General features: G+C 49.1%; 1 protein-coding gene across 1 annotated transcript in view; it reads left to right on the top strand.

Annotated features, from left to right (window-relative positions):
• Positions 1-6,170: 6,170 nt before the first annotated feature.
• The window catches only part of Elf4 (E74 like ETS transcription factor 4), a 38,836-nt gene continuing 21,859 nt past the window's right edge, over positions 6,171-23,147 (top strand). The window contains exon 1 of the mRNA XM_026413823.2: positions 6,171-6,224. The gene's annotated coding sequence lies outside the window, so the exon portion shown is untranslated. The remainder of the gene's footprint in view (positions 6,225-23,147) is intronic.

Consider the following 23,147-nt stretch of genomic DNA (forward strand, 5'->3'; position numbering starts at 1 on the left):
CACTGATACCCAAAACTGGGCCCACAAACACACACACAATCCCCGAACACAATTACACCCTCAATCACATCTGTGAGACCCACACAGATACACGCATAGGCAGGCAAGGCCCTAGCAAAGACCCTCAGGCAAACTCACGCACTCTCTCACACACAGAGTTGCAGCAGCAGCCCAGTTGGATGGCTTCCTCAAAAGAGGGCTGGAAAGTTTATTTGCTGCCAGCAAAGGGGCCTAGACATTCCGCGAAATGACTCACACTGCACCTTTATAGACATTAAATGTTGTATTTTTCTGCATTAAACAACAACAACAACCTCAACCCGTGACATGTGGGCAGGGTGGGGAAACTGATGTGTGGCTGCCTTCCCTTTGGGCCTGTGCTATCCTCTGTCTAGCAAATGTCTCTGGCTTGACCTTGCTTCCCTGTGGGATGGGGCAATCCTCAGAAAACAGGACCAACTAACTTCTGGTACAACCATCAGCCTGATCCTGCCCTTTAGCAGGATGTAAAGTGGGGTCTAGTGAGCCCCTATCACAGCCTCTTATCCCACCCCCTCATCCCCAAAATCAGATGTTGGGGGTCAGGACCCTATGCCCTCAACTGGGCATCTCAGTCTGAGCCCTTCCCCATCCCCTTTCTTTCTCTCTTTCTTTCTTTCTTTTTATTGTTTTTTTTTTTAGTTGTAGATGGACATCATGCCTTTATTTTATTTGTTTATTTTCACGTGGTTCTGAGGATCGAACTCAGTGCCTTACATGTGCTAGGCAAGCGCTCTACCACTGAGTTACAGCCCCAGTCCCCATCTCTCTCTCTCTCTCTCTTTCCCTCCCTCCCTCCCTTCCTTCTCTGTCTCTCCTCCCCCCCCTTTCCTGGGGATTAGAACCACAGGTGCTTTACCACTGAGCTACATTCACAGCACTTTTTATTTATTTTTTATTTTGAGACGGGGTCTCACTGAGTTGTTTAGGGACTCACTAAATTGCTGAGGCTTGCCTTGAACTTGCAATCCTTCTGCCTCAGCCTCCCAAATGACTGGGATTACAAGTGTGCACCACCATAGCAAGTTAGTTTGAGCCCTTTCTGATCTCTCCTATTCAAGCACCCTCTCTGACTCACCCAGATCTGTACTTACTGCCAACTCTTTCCACAATTCCAGGGGCACCATTCATTTTATAAAATATGTAGAGTCCCATATGGGACCAGAACCCCCTCCCTTCTCCCAGATCTCTTCTTCATCTTAGGAGGGACTGTCAGCATGATGGTTGTTTAGTGTCCCTGTTCCTAAGACACTCAAGGGTCTGCAGAAATCACTCAGTGCCCCTGTGGCAACATTTCCATTTGTTGATATTCTGGCCCATCTGCACTGGGATGTGGGCAGTGAGCCAAGGCCAGGGCCTCCCCAGTTTCACTCTAAGGACACATCAGATATCAAAAAGATGACACAAGATAGGTATTGGGCTAGCAGATGTTGAGGGCCGAGGGACTAACTGTGGCTCCACTGGGCAGTGGCCCCAAACCCTTGAATGCAGTATTGTCTCTGGTATGTGCTCACAGCAGGTGCCTGCACCTCAGCCCTGGCCCCAGGAACTTTTCCAGACAGTCCTCTTGCTCCAAGATAGGGGCTGTGGACCCATGAGACTAGAGACTCCTGGGGGCTTGCAGTCATTTGCAGAACTCTGTGAGAGGTCACTTCTTCCTTGTTCTTTTCAAATGAACCACAGTCTTGGGTCCCTCCCCCTTCCCACCTCCCAAATATGCTGCCATCCCAGAGGGACAATGGAAGGGCACTAAATCTGTTTCCTAAACACCAGCCCTGCTACTGGCTGTGGGTACAGTGCTTACAAGCAGCCACTGTGCCCAGGGTTAACATGCTGAGTGCCAGATCTGGGGCACTGCATCTCCTGTTGGGAGTCATTTCAATTCAGGCAGTCCCCCGTACTGTTCTATAATCCCCCAAGAAGTGAGACCCACTGTTATCTGATGTGTTTTAGGGGTTCTCATGGTGCCAGGGCCTGTTTAAAGGGCAAGTATAGAACTCTCTATTTTAATCACTGAAAACTGAGTGGGGCTGAGTGGTTTTCTGTGAGCTCCAGTCGGGCATTGTCCCTGACCAAGGAATTTGGCAAGACAGATGAAAAATCATGATCTGGGAAATTGCTACCAATTCCATCCCCTTATCTGCCTGCATTATAGCTTGGGCACAGCACCCCAACCCCTATCACAGGCCAGAACAGCAGGCAGTTATCCTGTTATCCCAGAAAAACTTTGGTATAATCTAGCCAGGGAAGGAACTCTATTTTGCAGCTACTCGACACGTTTTATCTGTACTAGAGATTGAACCCTACACTGAGCTACACCTCTAGTCCTTTAATATTTTTTAAAAATTTTGGGAGAGTGTCTCACTAAATTGCCAAGGCTGGCCTTGAACTTGCCATCCTCCTGCCTCAGCCTCCTGATCACAGGCGTGTGCCACTGCACCCAGTGAGGACCTTTTCATGTAAACACAATAAAAGCAAACCTGGGGTTACTGAACACAACAGAAGTATGACAACTGGCTTTACAGAAAGAATTATAGAAGGATTCTCCAGGCTCCTTTGAAACCATAACTTCTCTCTAGTTTTTGAATATGTTTTTCCTTCAAAGATATGATGGACTGATTGACAACTTTCCTAGCATGTACCTGTGGTAGAAAGCAAGGGCTACAAAAGTGGTGGCATTGTGGTGTTTTGTTCTGGTCACAAGTTTGACTAAAATTTGTTGAGGCCAAGGGGTTAAATGAAGAGAGAAGCAACCAGGCATCTTGTCTCCAAAGAACCTGGGGAGGTGATGATTTGCAGAAAAACACGAGGCCATTGGGCACCACTTGAAAAAAGAGTCACAAAGAGGGACTTGAAATGTTGTCAAGGTGGAGGGCAAGTGAATGAACAAGCGAGAAGTTTGCCCACAAGCTGTGGGCAGCTGGGAGGGCCCTCAGTTCCTGCCAGGATCCAGGTTCTGAGGCCCTGACAGCAATCAGTCATGGTTGGAGAGTGGGGGGAACAGGGAGGAAGGAGAGAGACTGCGAGTCCACTGCTAGATGGTACAGCCTAGGCATCCATGGGCAACTCAGACAACCCGAGAAGGGGAATTCCTGCCAACTCAGGGAATGAGCCATTGGCAGAGACAGTGTGGCTGTCGTCAGGAGAATGGTGATCTCAGCCTGGCTGGCCCCACCTGGCTGGGGCTCACCCAACACCTAAGTGGGGAGCCAGGTGGGGAAGCACTGGCAGGCTGTGGAACATGAAGGTCATGGAGAAGGGCGTTTGGGTGGCTCATGGATCCCCAAGGTGAGACAGACACAAGATTTTCTTCAAGGTGGGAGGGGGGATTTGCTTTGGCTACAACCCCCATATCATGGGGCAGCCATTAGTTCCAAGTGGCTGAGGAAGGTGGGAGTTTAAGGGATTCCTACAAGCCCTGGTCAGCAGGTCCCTGGCAGGCATTAGGGCCAGTCACCATGAGCTGCTCCACAATGCTGAACACTTTCTCTGCTCTTCCAAAAGGGAGACCTTGCCTTGTGCTCCACCTTGAGGCTTCTGCCCTGGTTGAATCCATATACACTCACAGGAGGGATCCACTATTACTCCCTAGCAGCATCTGCCCTGGTCCTGGCACATTTTCTTCCAAGACCTGGGTTGAGGAAGCAAAATGAGGATAAAGATGATGCTGAAGACAGTCAATATTTACTACACACCAGGCACTGCCAGAGATACAGATTATCTCATTCAGTCCTCATCAGACCTTGTGAGGTAGGCTTATGATTCCCAATTTTTAAATAAGGAAAGTGAAGCCAAGTGCTGTGATGCATACCTGCAATCCATCCCAGCAACTCCGGAGGCAGAGGCAGGAAGATGGCAAGTTTGAGGCCAGCCTCAGCAACTTAATGAGATCCTGTCTCACTAAAATAAAAATAAAAATGGCTGGGGATATAGTTCAGAAGTACTGTGTCCCTGAGTTCAGTCCCCAGTACCAAAAACAAAACAAAACAAAAAGAAAAAGTGAGGCTCAGAGAGTTTAAATGACTGGCCTTAATAGTGGTGCAGCAAGCTGGGCATAATGGCAATGTGTACAATCCCAGTGACTTTGAAAGCTAAGGCAGGAAGATTGTAAGTTCAAGGCCAGCCTCAGCAACTTAGCAAGACCCTAAGCAACTTAGTGAGACACTGTTTCAAAATAAAAAACATAAAGGACTGTGTCTCAGTGGTTAAGCACCCCTGGTTCCAATCCCCAGTACCAAAAAAGGAAAAGAGAAAAAAAACAACAACAAACTAATGGTGCAGCTAGAATAGACAGGGGTCTGTCTGATGTTACAAACCACTGAACTCAGACTGCAGATATAGCTCAGTGGTAGTGTGCTTGCCTGGCATGTGCAAGGTTCTGGGTTTGACCCCTGCCACCCAACACACAGAGATCACTAAACTCTTAGCAAAGGGTAAATATGTTTGTGTGTGTCCATTAGTGAATTTCAAGATCAAGGTAATAGGGTTTAGAGACAGTTGAGACCTACTGCAAACAAGTCTTATAAGCAAGAGCTAGCAGAGAACTGTGTGTCTCCAGAATCCCTTAAAAAATAAGTGGAAAGTTGTTCTTAGTCCTTGTTTAAGGGACTTGGCTATGGGTATCCAGGAGGTGTTAGGGACCATTGTCCCAGTCCAGTCACTACATTTTTCCTTGGCAACCTGTAATCTACAGCCACCTTTGCTACCATCATCTGCCACCACCACCCCTGTCCCTATCCCTGTGCCAGGGATCATCTTTTCCAAGGCTGAGGAGCCAGACAGATGCTAGTGGCTGGATAAGTCCTTGAACTGCAGGCCCTTTGGCCACCCTTATGCCTCCGAGGGCACTCCTCCTCTGAGGTCCCTTCAGCTGCTTTCTGCCAAGGTCAAGGCCTGGCTGGATCGCTCCTCCAGACCATGCAGAGCCATAAGGAGTGACACTTTCCAGCAAACTCCTTCCCAGAACTTCATTGCTGCTGAACCAGGTGGGAGCTGGCATGGGTGTGGAGGCGGTTCAGACGAGGGGCAAAGGGGAGATAGAATGGGAGACCGGTTCACATGGGCACTTTAAGTAGAGCAGATTGGCTTTGGACTGGAGAAGAAGGGTGGGCAGGAGCTTTCTCCCAGCACCACGACTCTGGTTGCCTTTGCACCTGCCTTGTCGGCCACATTCCCTCAGGCCCCTTTCCTGATTCCTATCCTCCCTGCCTTCCTCCGCAGGAGCCTTGGGTTGGACTTCCCTAGAAGTCCCGGAAACTCTCCTGTCACACAAACTTCAACATGCATTTGACCAGGGATTCCTCGGGGGTTGTCTAAGTTTCCAACTTAGAGCCTCTGGGTATCACCCCCCGCTGGGCCCGTGCGGTTTGCACACAGCAGGCGCTTGATGGTGTTCATTACAGGGCCAGAGGCAAAGGCGTCAAACGAGTGGAGTGCACAGGCCGAGGTGGTTGGACGCAGCCTTCGAGTCCATTGGGAATAGGTTACTCCGCGGAACTTTGTGGGCGGGGGGGGGCGGTTCCGCAAGGGCCCTGGTTAGGGTTGAGGGCCCCGGGGCCCGCCCACAGTGAGCGGAATGAAGGGGGGGTGACCAGGGCAGCGTCACGCGACGTGGACTCTGCGGGAGCCCTGCCCCAGCTGTTCCCCGGGGCGAGCTAGCCGCGAGGGAAAGGAGAGGCCGCGCGGGCCCCTGGCATGGCTCCTCCTGCCGTGCTGGCGACCGCGGCGGGCCGGGGGTGGAGGGGCGCTGTTTCCACCAAGATGCCTCGTCCCTCCCTCGCTCCCTCCTCCACCCCGCCCGCCCGCGGTCCCTCCCGTCGGTCCCTCCCTCCGGCTCTTCCCTCCCTCCCGCCCAGCCTTCTTCGCGCCCGCCCCAGCCGCCGCCTGCGGGGACGTGTGTGTCTCTACTGCAATTTCCCCTTTCGTTCGGTTGTCTCAGTGCAGGTCTCCGCTGGCTGGCGCCCCCTCCCCGGGCGCCCCCTCCGCCCCCTCCCTCGCCCGGGCCGGCCCTCCCCTTCGTGTACCATTTCCCGCGGTGTTCCACTCCGCCCCCCGACTCGTTTTTATCAGGGGCGCCGCCGTCTCACCTGGTATTTGCATCTCGCCCTCCAACTTGCCATTGGTGGCGCGACGTGTGGGAGAGCCCTGCGCCTCGCCCGCCCGGACCAGCCTGCCCTGGCGCCGAGGTGAGTCACGGGCGCGGGGCGGCGGGGGCAGGCGGGCAGGGAAGAAAGAGGGAGGGAAGCAGGGAGGGGGACGGCGGCCCCGGCGGCCGCGGGGACGGAGCGGGCGCCGCGCTCGACTTCCACTTCTCCTTTCGCTGGCGCCGAGCCCCCGGCGCCTCTTGCCCGGCCCGGCTTCCGAGGGGTAAAGGCGCGCTGGCAGGGTTGGCGGGGCTGGAGACCCACGTCTCGGCCCCTGCAACGGGGAGGGGACCACGGCTTCCGACCCTGGCCCGGCGACCAAGCCTGGCCCATAAGCTACTCAGCTTCAGGTACGTCGATGGCGCCGGTTCTTTGAGCCTTCGGAGACCTCGAAAAGTTTGCTTGAGGGCGGTAGCGAGGGCCGCGGGGCCCCAGAGTGGGGTTGGGGGCCCTGGAAAGGGTGGGAGAGCCGTGGCGCGTGGAGTGCCGCGCTTGCCTCGCCCCGCCGCGTGCATGGTGGGGAACACGGGCTCCTGATACCGGAGTAGAAATGGAATCGATTTCCTGAGTCGGGTCGGGGGCAAGTTTTCCTGTGGCCCGCTCCACCTAGTTCCGTGATAGGGCCGTTTGTGATAGCTGGGGGCCCCCAAAAGCCCAACGCCCGAGGGCAGGATGTTGGTGGACTGTGGCCAGGCTGCTAGATTGATTGAGCCAGCCCTTAGAGGTCCTGGGGCCAGGTGCTTTAGGGTCACACACATGCACGTACATAAACCTATGACTTGGAGTATTGAATCGCCAAAATAGAGACCTCTTGGCAGAGGCTGGAGTTTCCGTGCGAGCCAGACGCCAGCCTTCCCGCTCCTGCGTTCCCGCTCTCCCAGCTTCTCCCGCCTATCTGTTCCCTCCCCTGCTACCACCAAGGGAACTCTGCAGTCGCAGGGCGAAGAATCCCCTGATGCCAGAGCCTTGCTTTGGAGGTTTGGGGGACTTCTGGGTTGGCAGCGACTTTGTGAATTCCTGGCCCCTCCATGGCACCTTAACCCTGTTATCCTTTCCTCGTGACTATGCCTGCCACATAGGCTTCCTGACCGGAGCCACCTCCTGACCCCTTGGCACCTTGGCTCAGAGAGGTTCTCCAGGGTGCCCCCAGCAACACCACACCCCAGCTGAGGGATTTGATGGCCCTTTGATTCCTGTCCCTCATCCCTCTGCCCGAGATAGAGGCCTGTCTGGTCCTGCAGCTTCTTCTGGTTAATGTTTGACAGTTCATTGTGGCTAATCATTTTAATTAGCTCTTAAAGTGGGGAGGAACAGTTAACCTTGGACTTCTCGATTTTGGCCTGGTGGGGCCTCAAATGGGAGGAGTGCTAGGGAGGTGGGGAGGTAGGAACGGAAGTGAAGTCACCATCCCAGGGCCTGAGCCACCACTGCTGGCCCCAACAGCTGGTGGGCACGCCCATTGGGGACTCAACCCCTGTGCACTGACCCCTGGCCTCAATGCCAGGTTGGGGAGAGGTGAAGGGAACCTATGCTGGCTCTCCCCTTTGGAGGGACAGGGCACTTTGGCACTGAAAATGCCCAGGGAATATGTATGCCCTGTAAGAATGCCAATCCCTCCTTGCAGTCGGTTACACAGGGTTTTCCTTGTTATAAAGTGCTTCCTCAACCATTAATTTAGCGCACCCAATGCAGAAACCGTCTAGCAGGAGTTATCTGAAGTAATGAGGATGATCAGGGAGATCCTGGAAGATGGTGTGGACAACTGCTGCCTTGCATGCGGTTGTCTCAGGGGCTGGGTTCAAAGCCTAGAACCTCTTGTTGCAGGGGACCATGAAACAGGCTCCACGTTGCCACCCTCACCCAGCCTCTTGCTGGGAGCCGAAGGAGTGGCTTGTTTGCAACTATGTCTGGCATTCCTCCCTCTGCTGCGCTGTGTTTGCTCGGTGGTTACTCAGGAACTGGCGCCCACCCCTGGACAAACTGGGGGCCCCAAATCCACCCACCTTCCCTCGCCTGGTCCTAAGTGGTGGCACAGTGGCTTCCATCTCCTCTGCCATTTACTGTTATCTAAAAATGAGGGTATTCTGGTCCTTCTGCCATGGACCTGATGGATAGCATGTTCAAAATGCCCCTAATTCTGCAAAATTCAGGGCTTTTGTCCCACGAAGGCCCAGTCAGCTACCAGCTGAGAGTATTGCTTTTCCAGGGGAACTGCTCCTGAGCCTGTCCTGGGTTTTCTCCCTCCCAGCACCACACCCAGTTTTCTCATTTTACCTCTAACCTCTAGAGCCAGCCTGTCTGGGTGGGTTGAAACCCCAGCTTTGTCACTTACTCCATGTGTGCTCCCAGTCAATCCTATGCCTCAGTTTCCTTATATGGCAAATGAGACCTATCTTGTAAGGTTGTGATAAGGACCAAATGTGTAAAAACATAGAAGTTACTTATTAGAACAGTGTGTGGCACACAGGAGGCATGAACTGGCATTATGATATTTTCTAATGTAGTGCCTAAAACTCAGATTCAACTCAGCAAATATTTGCCAGGAGTAGATCCCAGTACTGGGCAGTGAGGAAAATATGGAGACACCTCCTGCCTTCCAGGATTGTGTGTATCTTCTTATGTGGACCAGGATGGTGGGGGGGGTGTGGGAAGGGGGGGCTGGGATATTAAATAAGTCAGGCTTGAACCCCTGAGCCAGGCACCCCAGACTTGGAAGCTTCTCCTTGTCTGGAGACCCTGGCTGGTCTGGATCCTTCCTGCTCCCCAAGCCTGCCTGAAGGTTTGGGTGAAGGAGTTCTGGTCCCTGGATGCACTGTAGGTGATAAGCACTGAGGAAATGATTTGCTGGGTGTCAGGGCAGGATGGCATCACTTGGGACCACTCTCAAACACCCACAAAATTTCCCCAAGTGGCAGGACTCGTGCCTGATATGCCTCCTGTGTCTTTCTGGTGTCCTCTGCTGAGTTAGGAAGGGCCTTGGGTAGCCTTCTCTCTTCAGCCTGGGCCTGACCCCAACCTGGCCTTGGTTATCACTCCTGGGTTTCTAAGCTGCAAAGAGGTTTCTGGCTTCACTGCCAATTTATTCCCTTTGTGGTTCACAAACTGAAAACTAGTTCTGCAGGGGAGAGAGGAAACTCATGCGAGGTACCCAGAATCCCATGGGCGCTTTCCTAGGGGTCAGGGGCTTTTCTCATCAACACCAACCTGCCTGCAAATCTCTGACCGCTGAGCCTTGTGTGCCCTGTAATAGCGGCCGAGCGGCTAATGCCCTGTAGCTCGGGCCCCAGTGCTGGTTGCCAAGAAACTGCTGGTCGGGGTGCTTATGAGGGTTCTGACCTCATAGGGGCTGCTGAGTTTCAATTCAACAGACCTTTATTAACACCTACTGTGTGCCCAACCTGTGCTAGGAGCTGTGGGGAGTGAAGGGAAGGAGGTGGCAGGGTAGAGATGACTAAGACACTGAAACAATCAGAGGCGAGGACAAGCAGCCAGGCCAGTGGCTGGTCAGGTGCTAATTGTGCTCCTTGGAGCAGAGGCCAGCTCGGCCAGGACTCTGAGGTCAGCAGCAGCTGGAGGAGGGAGGGAAGGCTTTGTGAGGGATGCGGGCATGAGCTAGACCTTGAAGGGGGCGGGGCAGCGAGGGGGAGACTTGGCTCAGCAGAAAAGGGAGAAAAGACGCCTTTCTCTCTATTCCCTGGCCACCGACTGACCTTCAGAGCCTGGATAATTGTTTAGTAAATGCATGTCACATAAAAGACCAGGTCAGCGAGTGTGGGTGGCTTGGTGCAAACTCTGATCTCCACTTTAGGAGATACAAAGTGGTCTGCCCAGACAGTGAGCCCAGTGTGTATTGATACAACACAAAGGGTGGCCAGGCTTTCCTGCCACCCAAGCTGAGGGGATTTCATTCTGATCCCCACCACCCCCAACACATACAGGCCCTGGGGGGTAGAGAGAGAGGAAAGAGGTAGGGGACACTGAAGTGACATGTCACAAGTGTTCACCACAGACAGGCTGCTCAGGTCCTACCTTTCACCAGGGTTTTGAGATTTCTCTGGAAGCCCAGAGGTTCAAGTGGAGGACAGAGATTTTCATAATTGCCCCTCTCCACACACAGCCAGCTGGGAACTGAAGGGTCCAGACCACCAAGGATTAGCTACATATTTGTTCTGCTGCTTTTGTGTCTTCCCTGGCTGGGTGTAAAGGGGGCCTTGGATCTTGTTGTGTTTAATTAGATAAAAACACCCGGACATACCCCCACACCCACATTCATTATTTTTCCTCTCAGTACCCTCTTGTTTTGCCCCCTCCCCGGCACATTTCAAACACTGAAGGGGCCCTGACTTCTGGGCTGGGAGATTGTGTCCTACAGTGAGTTTGGCAAAGAGATCCCAGTCTGCTCCTGGGGCGAGGAGGAGGCTCAGGCAGCAGGGAAGGATGTTTCACACAGGAGGGTCTGCAAGGGAAAGTGCTGGAATATGTTTCAAAGAAGCCAGCAAGAAACAAGAGGTTAAGCAGCTTGCCCAGGTTAAGCAAGCTTTGTGGTGGCTTACCACTTTCTAGATGGGCCATTTTGTCATCCCAGCACTGGCACTTCCCGCCTCTCTGTCCATCTGCCTTTCCTGAAGCAGCCTTCCCCTTCTAGTTTGACCCAATATTCTTCTCCAGAAGCATTATTGTCTAGAGGAGAAAGAACACAGGTATATCCCAGGTCTGCCACTTACTGGCTGTGTGACTGTGAGCTAGTTACTTAACTTCTCTGCGTCTCAGGGCCAACTTCACAGGGTCAGAGTGAGGATTAAAAGAGATAAATGCACGCGAAGCTCTCAGCATAGTGCCTGGCACACAGTAAACCACCCAGTAAATATTCTGTGCTGTTATTATCATTTCCTGTGGCTAATATTGTTGTTGTCGTTATCATTTCCCCTCTACACACACTTGACTTTGCCAGGCTCCTGGAATCAACCACCTCTCTGACAGTGCTGGCAGGGTACACCACGCCCATTCCTGAAAGCAACAGGGAGATTTTCCACATTTTTCTGCCTTTTTTTTTCAGTTGTAGATGGACACAATATCTTTATTTATTTATTTATATGTGGTGCTGAGGATCCAACTCAGTGCCTCACACATGCCAGGCAAGTGCTTTACTACTCTGCCCCAGCCCCAGCCCCATTTTTCTGCTTTTTGTTAAGTCTGCCATCATACAGGATAAGGAGGGGATGTGAAAGCAGGTGTGTGTGTGTGTGTGTGTGTGTGTGTGTGTGTGTGTAATCTTTGTGAGTGGTAGGCAGTGCTATAGTGAAGAGTGAAACTCAAGTCTTCCATATTTGTGTTAACATTGTCATCTTTCTCCCTTCACCATTTTCATCTTGAGTATCATTTACTGCAGAAAATCAGGGGATGTTAGCTCCTTCAAGAGAAGGCCTAATGTTTTACCCCTGGGGACAATTTTGCAGTCATCAGTTTGTTGTAATTGTCCTCCTGAGTGTTGAATTCTGGGAGCCAGCTGGCTGACCCCTTTCCCTCACATGGATGATGGTTGCCTTCTATGCCAGTTCCCGGAGGCCTTGGGTTGGGGCTGGCACACTGCCCTTGCCCAGAAGCATCCTTGGGGGCTCGAGGCCATTCCCATTTTCTAAAGACCTTTCAGAAGGTAACTTGGAGGTTGCACCTACTATCAACCAGCTTGTGTTTGCTTGAGGAGCCTGTGATTGCTTGCAGGGACAGGAGGCCAGGATCAACTAGACTGCACATGGACCACCCTTGAGCAGAGTATTCCACTGAGTCCCTCCGTCCCACCCATTAGGTTAGGACAGCTAGGCCTTGGGGAACAGACAGTGGGCAATTAGTCTTAACCTCCCCATTCCTGATGACCTGATAACAAGGAGGTACTTAGTACATGTAGACTGAAGAGATAATTTGTCTTTCTCTCATAATGTCCCCTGAGGATAACAGAGGCTAGTTCAGCTTTGCTGAATCTGTGAGAATCCATGCACAGAAAACACCTACCTGTCTCACGTGGTGATCACTTTGTTGACACCACACTGATTCTGAAAAAAATGCAACAGGCCCAATTCCCTGCTAGAAGGCTCTAAACCCCGTTCTAGAACAGTAGTGGCACACGCGTACTTAGCCCCACAGCAGGTGGGAGCCAGTGTGCCAACCGGCCTGTGGCACATATTGTTTGTAGACTGAGTGATGATCCATCCTGAGGCTTGTCTAGCGAAAGATCAGTCGTCTTCCCCTGCTGCTTTGGGGAAGGCTTCCTGGAGGTCAGAGAGAAGACGACCTTTCAAAAGAGGAAAGGGGGACCATTGGCTGGGTTCTGCTGGCATTCCAGCCTCCATGAGACGATAACACTGGCATGGGAGTGAGCAAGAGATAAAATGCCATAAGCCCATGACAATCAGCACACTCGATAAGTCCCAAGGTTCAGAATCAGACTCTATTGGTTACACCAAGGAATGTGTTTTCTAAGAGAGCACAGGAATTCTTGCTTCTTTTGTCTTGTCTGCTGTTACAGAGTGATGTTACATTGTAAAGTTGGCATGGCAATGTCATATCATAAAATCATATAAGAAGGGTTGTCATGGTGGCTGTTATTTTGTCCAACCTGGGGTCCTTTTTCTTTCATTTTATTTTATTTCATTTCATTCTCTTCTGTTTATTTAGTGGTGCTAGGGATGGAACCCAGGGCCTCTTGCATGCTAGGCAAACACACTACCACTGGGCTACATCGCCAGCCTTCTTTCTTTTAATTGAACAGCTTTATTGAAGTCATATTGACATACAATAAACTGCACATATTTCCAAGTGTACAATTTGATAATATTTGACATGTGTATATACCCGTGAAACCATCACCACAATCAAGACAGCAAACACATGCATCAGTCCTGGAAAGTTTCCCTGTGCCCCTTGTGATTTCCCCCTCCCATCCTGAGGCAACCATGGCTCTGTTTTCTGTCACTATAGATTACTCTGCATTTTCTAAAGTTTTATATAATTGGAATCATATAGCGTGTAGTCTTTTTTGTTCTGGCTTCTCTCACTCTGCATATTTATTTTAAGATTCATTCCTCTTGTGTATATCAGTATTTCATTCCTTTTTATTGCAAAGTAGCATTCCATTGTATGGCTAGAGCATACATTGTTTATCCATTCATCAGCTGATGGACAGTTGGTAGGTTTTTTTTTTTTCTTCCAGTTTTTAGCTCTTACAAACAAAGCTGCTATGAACATCTGTGTCCAAATCTTTCTTATGGCTGTATATTTTTTTTGCTCTTGGATAATTACCTAGGAGTAGAAAAACTAAATCATACATTAGTGAAGGTTTAACTTTCTAAGAAACTATCCAGTTGTTCTCCTTGTTATCCAGCTGTACCACTCTACTTACCCAACAGCAGGAGATGGAAGTTCCCAATTGTTCTGTTCTTCATTCTCACCAACACTGGGTATGGGTGGCCTTTTTATTTTTAGCCATTCTGATAAGTATGCAGTAGCTTTAATTTGCATTTCCCTAATGACTGTTGATGATGAACATTTTTTGGTTTTCTTTTTCTTTTGGTACTGGAGATTGAATCCAGGGGTACCTTACCACTGAACTACATTCCTAGCCATTTTTACTTAGAAACAAGGTCTTGCTAAGTTGCTCAGGGTCTTGTTAAGTTGCTGAGGCTGGCCTCAAACTTTCAAACCTCCTGCCTCAACCTCCTGAGTCACTAGCAATATAGGCGAACATTTTGTCATGTACTTATTTGTCATCCATTTATCTTCTTTAGCAAAGCGTCTGTACAAATCTTTTGCATTTTTATTTATTTTTAAATTTTCAGACAGGGTTTTACTAAGTTGCTGAGCCTGGTCTTGAACTTGAAATCCTCCTGCTTCAGCTTCCCAAGTCACTGGGATTACAAGTGGCCACTTTTAAATTGAGTTGTTTGTTTTCTGGTAGTTAAGGTTTGAGAGTTCTTATAGATTCTGGATACAAGAACTTTATCAGATACATGCTTTAGCTTGTGTTTTCATTCTCTTAGTTGGACACAATACCTTTATTTTACTCATTTATTTATTTATGTGGTGCTGATGATCAAACCCACGGCCTCGCACATTCTAGGCGAGCGCTCTACCGCTGAGCCACAACCCCAGCCCTTTCATTCTCTTTGTAGAAGTTTTTAATTTCAACAAAATGCAACTGATCATTTTTTCTTTTATGGATTGTGGTTTTAGTGTTCCATCTAAGCAATCCTCATCTAGGCTTAAGTCACAGATATTTTATCTTATGTTTTGTCATGTGAGTTTAGACTTTACATTTTGGTCTGTGTTTTTTTTTTTTTTTTGAATAAGGATTGAACCCAGGGGTGCATAACTGCTGAACCATATCCCCAGCCCTTTTTATGTTTTATTTTGAGACAGGGTCTCGCTAAGTTGCTCAGGCTGGCCTCCAACTTGCAATCCTCCTTCCTTGGCCTCCAAATCACAGGGTTTAAAAGCATGTGGCAACACACCCAAGCTTTGGTGATCCATTTTGAGTTATTTTTTCTGTATGGTAAAAGATATGAATCCAAATTTAATTTTTTTCTCTTTTTTACATATAGATAACCATTTATTCTAGCACCATCATTGAAAAAGCTATTGTCAATCTATTTCTATTGTTTTTGTGTAGGTGGGCTTATTTCCGAAGTCCACATTCTGTTCTGCTGAGTGATCTATTTGGTTATGTTTATGCTAGTACCAACTACTTTGATTACTTTAGTTTTATAATCATTCTTGGAGTCAGGTAGTATTAGCCCATCAACTTTGTTTTTTGTCTGTTTGTTTTTTGTACTGGGGTTTGAACCCAGGAGTGCTTAAACATTGAGCCACATCCCCAGCCCTTTTTATTTTTTATTTTAGAGAGACAGGGTCTCTCTAACTTGCTTAGGCCTTACTAAATTACTGAAACTGATCCTGGACTTGGGATCCTTCTGCCTTAGCCTCCTGAGTTGCTAGGATTACAGGTTGCTGGGATTACAGCTGTGTACCATTATGCCCAGCCCAACTTTGTTCTTTCTCAAAGTTAGTTTCAGCATTTTTTTTTTTTTTTTGGTACCAGGGATTGAACCCAGAGACACTCAACCACTGAGCCACATCCCCAGCCCTTTTTATTTTTTTATTTTGTGACAGAGACTCACTAAATTGCTGAGGCTAGCCTTGAACTTGTGATCTTCTTGCCTCAGCCTCCTGTATCCCTACAGTTACAGACAAAAGTCCTCTTAAAACAATTTGTCCTCATACAGTTCTCCTTACACCCTACTCTCTGGAATCATTTTAGCTTATAAACCCTGATCCAGTATCATGAAGTCTTTTCCTGAGAGTTTAATGACTCAGACCAGCACCCAATATTCCCAGGGTAGAAGCACTATGGTTTACAAAAGGAAATCCTTTGATGATCATCAACTCCCTTCCAGTGCAACTTGGAATGAGTGATTCTAGCTCGGACACGTTGCCCCTAGCAGAGGCTTAGAGTAAGAGAGAAAAAGTAATGGAGCCCTGGAAACCTTTGTCCCCTGACTATACCACCCCCCCTGCTAAACTGTAGCCCTAAAATCTATTAATATCTGTGGGTTGATACTAAGGACTTAATTCATGAATACTTAGACCTGTGTTAGCATCAGAAGATGAAACAGGCCTTGACCCCATAGATTTGACCACCTGTTGGGGAAATGAGAGGTTCATATGAAATAAAGAACAATTCAAGACCATGTGGGCTTAAGAGAGCTTGCAATAGAACTTAAAGGTTATGGGAGTTCAAAGAAGAGGGCTCCATGGATGTGGGCTGTAGTCACCAGGGCATAACCTGCTCCGTGAATTTGATGGACTTGGGTCAGGACCTTGCCGGATGGGTACTATTTGATTAGCCAAAAGGAGCAGCAAGGGTATGACAGGCCTGAGAAACTCCGTGAAAGAGGCTGGAATGTTCCCCCAGGGGACCATGAGGAGACCACTGGGCTTGAAGCCCAGCTTGAGTTGGGAAATCATGGGAAACAGGGCTGAGTAGGTAGGGTGGAGTCACACTCTGAAGGACCTTTGGAAACTGAGCAGATGAGTTTGGACTCTACAGCTCTGCAGAGTCTGGCTGGTGTGGTCACAGCCACAGATCTGAATGCATGTCCTGGAGTAAAACTTGGAACCAGCTCCAAGACTGAGGGAGGAGTTAAGTGGAGGCAAGGCTAGGATTGGAACTTGATCTTTCTTGCTCCCAATCAAGTGGGCCTTGTGTTGCACCAGGCCTAGGTTTTATTTTTATTATTTATTTATTTTGGTACTGGGGATTTAACCCAGGGGCACTTTACCACTGAGCTACATTCCCAGCCCTTTTTAAAAACTTTTTTTTTGGTTTTGTTTTCAGACAGGGTCTCACTAAGTTGTTTAGGGCTTCACTAAGTTGCTGAGGCTGGCCTCAAATTAGAAATTCTGCCTCAGCCTCCCCAGTCACTGGGATTACAAGCATACGCCACTATGCCTGGTTTAGGCCTAGGTTTTATATTTCCAAAGGACATTAACATTCACTCCCTGTATCTTTCTAACAGAGGCCACAGGCATAGTGAGCTTTACACATTCCCTCCTTGATGAAGGATGGCTCGTTCCATGGCATATTGTGTGACTGGTGACAGCACCACCAAGAAGTATCCTCTAGCTTTCCTACATACTGATTGACCCTACTGCTTGCCCTGGAGCCCTTCCTTAGGTAAAAGCATGCTATATAGTCTTTCAAAATGAAAATATAAGCTGAATGGGTGAGAGTTTGGGACCTATGAGGCTCTGAAATCTGGGTGTGTATTGGCCAAGATTGTGCCCGAGGATTTCTTAGCCTCACCTCGTCTGTCACATTCAGATTGTAGTTGTCCCAGCTACTTGGAGGCTGAGACCAAAGAATCACTCCATCACAGGAGTTCAGGAATTAGAGACTGGCCTGGGTAACAGAATGAAAACCTATCTCTTAAAAAGAAAGAAGAAAAATGTGTTAAGGAGAGAGATGACATTTTAACCCAATGTCAGCTATTAACACATTAACACTAAATGGCTTTTGATTTTTCTGAATGGTAGGAAATTCTATTCCTGGGGGGATGAGACAGTGATCTGAAAGTTTTGATAGAGTGAAGAACTGTGGAGCCGGACAGCCACTAGGGTCAGTAAAGCCTGTAAGAAGCTCTAGATAACATGAAATCTCCAGTGGTTGGGCCTGAGGCTGAGGCTATGAGAGCCATGTGACATGGCATGCCTGTGGTTTACATTGCCCATTAATGGCAAAGTTGCCTTAGCAGAGTTTTCCTAAACTTTCCCATCCAAGTGACCCAAACTATTGAATTATATTCTAGAGACCTAGAAGAACATAGTGTCATCACATTTCTTTGAAGTATAGCATTTGATCTTAAGTGTGAATGTTGCAATCTACTGCCTCAGATATATTTTAGTTTTTATTATGTACTTATTTATTTATTTTGGTACCAGGAATTGAACCCATGGGCACTTAACCACTGGGCCACATTCCAAGTCCTTTTAATTTTTTTTTTTATTTTAAGACAGGTCTTGCTAAGTTTTTTAGGGCCTCACTAAGTTGCTGAGGCTGACTTTCAACTTGCAATACTCCTGCCTCAGCCTCCTGAGTTGCTGGGTTTACAGACCTACACCACCATGCCTGGCCCCAAATATATTTTAAATGATTTATCAGTGAACATAATGGAAGTGCCTGGAGGATGAGTGGGGTTTGGACTGTAGCTTTGATCCCTCGTCTGGGGCTTGGTCAGATTTAGCAAGCAGGCCCTGTCCCTGTGGGTCTGCCTACAGGCACATCAGGTCTTGAACTTTCAGCATTTTTGCCCAAGTGCTAGAAGGGAAATCTACCACCTGCAGCATCTTCATTTGCCTGGCATTCCCAACCCTGTCTTCCTTGGTTCAAACATATTTGAGAGGAAAACCTAGGCCCTTACATTCTAGGACACACTTTTTAATTAGTTTTTTTTTCAATCTTTTACTTATTTATTTATTTATTTATATGTGGTGCTGAGGATCAAACCTAGTGCCTCATTTGTGCGAGGTAAGTGCTCTACCACTAAGCTACAGCCCCAGCCCCTGAGAGAAAGTCTTTGGATTTTCTCAGTGGTTAGCTCTGCCCTCATCCCGGCATTTAGGCAGGTGAGCAGATTCCAGGGTTGGGATAGAGAGTTTGGGACCTATGAGGCTCTGAAATCTGGGTGTGTATTGGCCAAGATTGTGCCTGAGGATTTCTTAGCCTCACCTTGTCCATCACATTCAGCCTGCAGCCCCTCATTCAACCCTCCCTTTAGCCTAGAGTTTACTAGTGCTCTTCAGTTTGAAAAATCTGCTTGGACTGTCAGAACCTTCTAACCTGGTGCTGCTTTCCCTCATCTCTTGGGACTAAGGACAGAAGGACCAGCAAGGCACTCTGGGCCAAGATTAGCCTTGCTAGCAATCCAGGCATCTCATTCTTCTCTCTAGCCTGCAGATAGAGAAGATGACAATTTAAAAAGATTTCATGCCCTCTCCAGCTTGGGCAGGCTGGGTAAAGCACTATGAATATTCCGGTTTCTCTCTGGCAAGCAGGGCCCCAGGCACTGAGGGATTGTGCCAAACAGCAGGCTTTGGTCCACACCCCTTGCCTGCCAGGGGGCTCCTGGCTGTGGGTGCCTATAGTGACGAAAGTGCAGGTAGGGCACTGAGCAGGCTGTCTAGGCTGGGCGGGCGGGGCGCCTGCTGGGTGAGGCCCAGATTCCCCAGGCTGATAAGGCAGCCTGTAAACACCCAGCGAGGGGAGGGGGCAGAGGGCAGGCAACCAGATGGTAGGAGAGGGGGGAAACCGGAGCCCAGGCCTAGCTGCAGGAAGTGGGGCTTGATGTGGAAACATCCTGTCCAGCGGGGGCTAGACCAGTGGCCATAAGCAATCATTCCCTCCACCATGAAGGCAAGCTCAGCACAAGGTGGGGCTGCCTGCCTGGGCGCCAGGCCAAGAACCTGGTTCCTGACATCTCAAAAGGACATGATCAATGGGCCTCTGTTATGGGTTGCTCTACCACCTAGCACTATCAGGGGGAAGGGGAAAATCAGAACCAAGCTACCCCCCCCCCATGAAGAGACTTAGCAGAAGAACTGTCTGAGAGAATTTGACCATCACAAGAAAATCATTGTCATCTCTGTGAGTGAGGAACATTGATTGGAACACAGAATCGTGTCAATTGTGTCAAAGGACTCCTGCAGCCCTCGAAGAAGAGCCACAAGGCTGACGCTCCATTCTGCTCTGCTTGCGGGGCCTTCTAATTAGAATCTCAGAGGGTCAGATCTGGCGGAGCCTTTAGCAAAGGATCACAAACTCATCTGCTGCACTTTATGGATAGGGAAACCAAGATCCAGAAAGAGGGAGGGACTCAGCCTGTGAACAGCAGACCTGAAATTCAAGCTGCTGCTCTGGAGTGTTTCCCACCATTCTCCCTGATGTAGGAGGTCTGCCCCCCCCACCATCCCTCCACTTCCCTTAGACACACTCACTGAACCTGCACTTAACCTTGCTAAGAGCCACAGAGGAGCTGGCAGAAGGAAGGAGCCTCAGGGTCATATATCAGAAGTCTTCCACTTGCCTGTGGCTTTAGATGACCATTCTCTGGGCCTCTTTTTTTTTTTTTTTAATTATTATTTTTATTTATTTTTTGGTACCAGAGATTGAACCCAGGAGTGCTTAACTACTGAGCCACATCCCCAGCCCCTTTTATTTTTTATTTCGAGAGAAGGCCTCACTAAGTTGCTGAGGCTGGCTTTGAACTTGCAATACTCCTGTGTCAGCCTCCTGAATGGCTGGAATTACAGGTGTGTACCACAGTGCCTGGCGGGCCTCAGTTTTAAAAAATATCTTTCAGGAGCATGTGAAATGGGGCTCTGGCCAGGCATAGTGGTGCATGCCTGTAATCCCAGCAACTCGAGAGGCCGAGGCTGGAGAGTGAAACTTGGAGCATAGTCTGGGTAACAGCGAGACCCTGTCTCAAAATAAAAAGACTGGGGGTGTAGCTCAATGCTTGCCTAGAATGTCCAAGGCCTTAGGTTTAACCCCCAGTACCAAGAGAAAGGAACCCCCCAAAACCCAAAACAAACCCACCCCAGCTTTATTAGAAGAATAGGGTGGACCTGTGATCAAGCCCCTGACCATGGGCCTGGCACATATGAGGTACTCAGGTCTGGCTTTCCATAAATATTTGAATAAACATGTGAACCAACACCCCAAGATAAGACCAAGACTTACATTATGTGTAAGTGGCAAGTAACTGTGTATTTATGGGGCAGGGACTATACCATGGTAACTCCAGATATAGAGCTTGGAACTTTCTGGAAATAGTAGTTCCCTGGGGTACAGGAGTAAAGTCAGCCTCCCTATCAGCAGAGCTAGAAGCTGTCCTCCACAGCTGACTGTGGAATCAAATTGTCACCATTTTGGTTCAGGAAGTTAGGATCCACTTATGAAGCTGAGCTCTGCTTGAGCTTGAGGCCTCAAGGGGCACAGAATCTGAGAAGCTTCTGTTGAAGAAGCCTCACAGGGCCCCTGACCCTTTGGATTTGAGTGTCCCGAGCAAGCCTTGTGCTAGTGATCGCAGCAGATGATCTCCAGCATAGGCAGAGGGAAAAGCAGGGACTTTGAGATCAAGGCCACCAAAGCCTGGGTTTGAGTTCTGCCTCCATTCCTGACAGGCTATGTGACCTTGGTCATGTTGCCTAATCTCTTCTGAGCTTTCCTTCTGCTGTTTTTAAAATGGAACTGTTAAAACAGAATTATTGCCAAAATAGATTTTGCTGGAAACATAGTTCACAGAGTATGTAGTCGTTGGAAATAAACCTGGGTTCAAATTCCAGTTCTGCCACTTGCTAGCTACTTTGTAAGAATGAAAGAAGACCAGGTGCTGTGGTGCATGTGTGTAATCCCAGCAACTCAGAAGGCTGAGACAGGAGGATTGAAAGTTGGAGGCAAGCCTCAGCAATTTAGCAAGACACTGTCTCAAAATGAAAAGTAAAAAGGGCTAGGAATGTGGCTCGGAGCACCTCTAGGTTCAATCTCTACTACTGGTTTCAAAAAAAAGAATGGAGAGCAGGGTGTAGTGATGCACACCTGTAATCCCAGCTACTTAGGAGGCTGAGAAAGAAGCATGGCAGGTTTGAAGCCAGCCTGGGCAACTTAGTAAAACCTTGTCTGAAAAATGTGTTTGAAAGGGGGGACCTGGGGACGTGGCTCAGTGGTAGAGTTTCCCTGGGTTCAACCCCCAGTACTGTAAAAAAGAAAAAAGAAAAGAAAAACAAAGAAAGGAAATAATATATCTATAGGGCATAATACCAACCCCACAGCCTATACCCCAGAACTTTAAACCCCTGCCACCTTCCCTGAGCCTCATCCTGTCACCCTCTAATTTTTACTGTTTGGCTCCCTTCCCCAGAAGCAGGGGGAGCAACTTGAAGTGCTATCAGATGGTGTAGGAGAAAACCCCATCCACATTTAAATAAGAACCCACGGCCCTCTGCCCCTCCTCCGACAGGCCATGGCTTAGGCCATAGTGGCCACACCCACCGCTCTGGGCCCAGCATTTGCTCTGGTGCCAACCCTGCAAGTGCTCACCCTGTGCTGACACCAACCTCAAGTGTTTCCACCCCCTCCACCCAGGCTCAATGTGCTATACAAACACGTGCCAACAGCTTTGAGTCGGCTTGTAACCAAACCCCAGCCCTGGGCTTACACTGATGATGTAGGGAGGGGCTGGCAGGAACCCAGGTGCACATCCAGATGTTGTCTCTGAGGCTTCCTTGGTGTCCCCCAAACCAGCTGTGAAACAGTATTCACTCCACTTTGCTGGGGTGGAGAAGTAGGCCCTCCCCTCGGGGACAGTGAGGCCCCCTTCTTGGGGGAAGGCTGGTTTCTTTGGGGAGCTTGGAGAATAAAAAGTGGGACCTTGGTCTCCTGACAGAAAGCCTGCTGGGAAAGGCCCTTGGCCAAAGTTACAAGAAGACAACACCCCAAGAGCCAAGAGAGGTATCAGGATCATCTCCTCATCCATTTTTTGCTGGCCCATCTAGAACCAGCTCACTTAGGAGTCCCCTGTGTTTCTTTCACTGCAGTTTGAACCTGATGGAATACTTAATCACCATGGGGGGAATAAGGTGGGAATAAGGTGGCTGTGTTCATCTATTGTTAAGCTCTCATCTCAGGCATCAAGGCTTCTAGAACCATCATTATGCAGTTCTGGCCTGTCCCTGGGAGGACTGGCAACTGGGCAGAGGTCCAGGACATTGGGCTGCTATTGCTGTCCTGACCCATGGCCTTGAGAAGGTCTCACTGAACAGGTCATATGTCTTCAAGATCTCTCTCAGGTACCCAGCCCTACTAGTAAGAGCCCCACCTTGCAAGGATACCTGGGTGGTACTTAAGTATAACTCACCACGCCAAATCAGCAGCCATTACAGAATGTGAGAGTACTTTGCTTCTTTACCCAGAAAGGCCATGACCCTTGACCTACATGAGACTAGTATTTTGTTCTCCATTGTTGTCTCTGTCCATTGGTGCTAGGGGCAAATCCTCTGCAAAATAATGAAGTGACATTGGTTTCAGTATCACCTGCCCATCTGAATTAACTCCTCATTCAGGCCCTTCTTGCTTCAATCTGTCCATCTGAAGCCACTTTAGACTAGTCCCTAGTAGGCACTGGCCTTTATCCAGTTCTTTAAGGCCAAACCCACTGTGCTAATTCCCAGAGGCTATAGTGACAGGAGAAGGTGTGTGGAGATGACCCCTTTGTGCCTCCCTCCCAGGTAATAAATCCTGCTCCTTCCCAGATGCAGGTTGATGGAGTTGCTGCTGGGGCATCCCCTTGTGTAGACAGCTGTCTTTTCAGCCTTCCTGTGAGGGATCCTCCCCTCTGTGCACTCTCTGACCTGTGTGGG

Source organism: Urocitellus parryii, chromosome X (genome assembly GCF_045843805.1).
Source record: "Urocitellus parryii isolate mUroPar1 chromosome X, mUroPar1.hap1, whole genome shotgun sequence".
NCBI lineage: Eukaryota > Metazoa > Chordata > Mammalia > Rodentia > Sciuridae > Urocitellus > Urocitellus parryii.